General features: G+C 50.4%; 1 pseudogene; it reads left to right on the top strand.

The window, feature by feature from the left end:
* Positions 1-2130: 2130 nt before the first annotated feature.
* Positions 2131-2534, top strand: LOC129514559 (60S ribosomal protein L23a-like; annotated as a pseudogene).
* The last annotated feature ends 909 nt before the right edge of the window (positions 2535-3443 follow it).

Raw genomic sequence — 3443 nt, 5'->3', positions numbered from 1 at the left:
GCGCAGTGCCTGGTCCGGAGCAAACACTCCAATCCGCTATCTGTGGGGAGAGTTCTGCTCCCAGAACGAGCAGCTGCGTGAAGCAGAACGGAGCAGAGCAGCAGGAGCGATTTCAGGCAAAGGCAATACTAGCTAGTAGGCCCCGAGCGCCTCCTCCGCCGCAGGCCCGGGTCCGAGGCCTTCCGGCGCACTCGCTCGCCTCCGCCGCGCACCGGCCCGCCGCGGGCCCCGCGGGGTGGGGGGCTGGGCTGCGAGCGGCCGCGACCGCCCCGCCGCGACCCGCCCCCTCCTGCTCCCGCAGCCTCCGCGGGGCCGACGCCCCGGGCGCGGGGCCCACCGGCCGCTCTCGCCCAGCGCAGCGCAGCGCGGCCCGCGGGGAAGGCCCCCGGGGAAGGCCTGCGCCGCCCCGGCTGCGAGCCGCGTCGGGAGGGCCCGGGGACGCGGGCGTCCAAGACAGAGGCCGGGGAAGGCGGGAGGCGGCGGACTCGAGGGCCGTGGCGCGCGGGGGCCCCAGAGAGCTGAGACCTGGTGGGCGGCAGGGCGCGGGGCCGGTGGAGGCCGGGGCCTGGACGAACCACGAGTGCTGCGGGCGTCGGAAACCCCGGGACAGCGCCGCCGCGAAGTAGCCCCTGCCCGCGCCCTGCCCGCGCCCTGCCCGCGCCCTGCCCCTTCGCTTCGAGGGCGCGCCGTGGGCTTGGCGCTAACCCTCTGTTGACAGGGCTCGGTCGGCTCCCTGGTCTCCTCCGTTAGTCTGAGATTGTTTGCGAAGTTGCTTTTTCTTCATTTGAAACAGCGGACAGAGGGTCCAAACCGTGTCCCTCCCTTGGGCTCCAGTAGACCTCTGGGGTCCTTGAAGGCAGAACTGGTTTTCCACACTGTGTCCCCGCAGGCTGGCACGTGATAGGCCTTCAGCGGATGATAGTTGGATCCATAAGATGGTTGTGTGATAGAACTGCCGTTCTTGAGACACATCTCTCTCTCCTGGGCCTCTAGAAACAGAAGTGGAGGGCTGCGGTGGGATCCCTGGAACAGAAGTGCTAACAGCTACTTGTGTAACACCCCCCCCCCACCGTGCTAACCCCCACCTGTGTAAATTGGTGGACAATGTGAAAGCACACTCATTGCTCTTTTCTTTTCTGAGCCTCACACTCTCCTTGAAAAATAGGAATGGCTAATGGAGTTATTCTCATTTTACAGATGAGGAAACCAAGATCCAGAGGAGTAGCCCAGCTATACGTTATGCAAATTCCAGTCTTGCCTGCTTTCTGGGGTCAGGCTTCCTGGAGTTCCTGCACCAGGCTTGTAGCAATGGATACCCATGGGGGCGGCATTTCTCCTGTTTTCCTGTGCCCACTGAAGTACAGGCTGTAGGGAGGGTGACTGGCTGGTGACTATGGCCAGTAGTGGGTGGTGTGGTAGTAAGGGTATGGAAATAGGGAAAATGTTGCCATTTAGTGCCAGGTTTGATTCAATGCAGGTGTACCTACCAAACCTTTACTGGGCTATGTACTTGGGGACAAACGAGAGCAATGACAAATGAGAAATAGGCCTTGTACTCAAGGAGCCAAGACTCAGTAGTATAATAGCCACATATACATGACATTCATGAAGTTTAGTTAAAAACAGTGGTTCTCCACCAGAGGTTCAAGGAATACCTGTGGAGAATTTTCAGTATCCACATGCCAAATATTGCTGTCAGAGCCCCACCTCAAGCCTACAGAGGCAGAATTTCTCAAAATGGGATCAAAGCATGTGGGTTTTCCCCTGGATTCTGATGTACATTTTGTTGAAACCTATTGCTGTAATGCAAGATTGTTGATTGGGGACCAACAAGAGAAGAATACAAATAACTACAGAGGGAAAATTGGGGTGGGTACCTTAATAAAGAGACACACTTTTGGGATGCCTGGTGGCTCAGTGGTTGCGAGTCGGCCTTTGGCCCAGGTCATGATCCCAGGGTCCTGGGATGGAGCCTCACATCAGGCTCCCTGCTCAATAGGGATCCTGCTTCTCCCTCTCCCTCTACAGCTGCCCCTGCTTGTGCTCTCTCTCTCTCTCTCTCAAATAAATAAATAAACAAACAAATAAATAAAATCTTAAAAAAAAAAAAAGAAAAACCCTTCCACGAAGATGGTGCCGAAGGCGAAGAAGGAAGCCTCTGCCCCTCTCAAAGCCGAAGCCAAAGCAAAGGCTTTGAAAGATAAGAAAGCAGTGCTGAAAGGCGTGCACAATCACAAAAAAAAAAAAAAAAGAAAAAAAAGAAAAAGAAGATCCGCATGTCACCTACATTCCTACCACCCACGACCCTGCGCCTTGGAAGGCAGCTCAAATATCCTGGAAAGAGCGCCCCCAGTAGAAACAAGCTTGATGACTATGCCATCATCAAGTTCCCCCTGACTGCTGAGTCAGCCATGAAGAAAATAGAAGACAACAACACACTTGTGTTCATTGTGGATGTCAAATCCAATAAGCACCAGATCAAACAGGCTGTGAAGAAGCTCTATGACATTGATGTGGCCAAGGTCAACACCTTGATCAGATTAGGATCATCTAAACTGAGCCCAGCCAGCTATAAATCTAAATATAATTTTTTTTTCACCATAAAAAATAAAGAAAGAAAGAATAATTAATGCTAGGGTGCCTGGCTGGCTCAGTTGGAGGAACATGTGACCCTTGATCTCGGGGTTGAGTATTTAAGCCCCATGTTGGGTACAGAGATTACTTGAAAATAAAATCTTTTTAAAAAATAAAAAAAAAATTAAAAATAACAAAGAAGAATCAACACCAATCCTTCTCAAATTCTTCCAAAGCATCAAAGAATGGACACTTAGCAGTTGAGTGTCTGCCTTCGGCTTGGGGTGATACCAGGATCCGTGATTTGAGTCCCACATCGGGCTCCTTGCATGGGGCCTGCTTCTCCCTCTGCCTGTGTCTCTGCCTCTCTCTTTCTCTCTCTCTCTGTGTCTCTCATGAATAAATAAATAAAGTCTTTAAAAAAAAAAAGCATCAAAGAAGAGAAAGCACTTCCAAACTCATTCTATGAGGCCAGCAATAACTTGATGGCAAAACCAGACAAAGATACTACGAAAAAAGGAAACTACAGATCAATGTCTCATGAATACTGATGCAAAACCAACTGATCCTTAACAAAATACTAGCAAACTGAATTCAATAGCATATAAAAAGAATTATACACCATTACTAAGTGGTTCTATTCTTGGAATGTAAGAATGGTTTACCATATGAACATCAACCAATTAATACACCACATCAAAAGAATAAAGAGAAAAAAAAAAACATCATTTCAACTGATACAAGAAAAGCACTTAGTAAAGTTTGGCACCTTTTTTTTTTTTTTAAGATTTTATTTAATTATTTGAGAAAGAGTGAGAGAGAGAGAATTGCAAGCCAGGGGAAGAAGCAGAGGGAGAGGGAGAAGCAGA

Source organism: Nyctereutes procyonoides, unplaced genomic scaffold (assembly GCF_905146905.1).
Source record: "Nyctereutes procyonoides isolate TBG_1078 unplaced genomic scaffold, NYPRO_anot_genome, whole genome shotgun sequence".
NCBI classification, from domain to species: domain Eukaryota; kingdom Metazoa; phylum Chordata; class Mammalia; order Carnivora; family Canidae; genus Nyctereutes; species Nyctereutes procyonoides.
The sequence above is the reverse complement of the archived record's forward strand: the minus strand, read 5'-3'. Positions and strand labels throughout refer to the sequence as shown.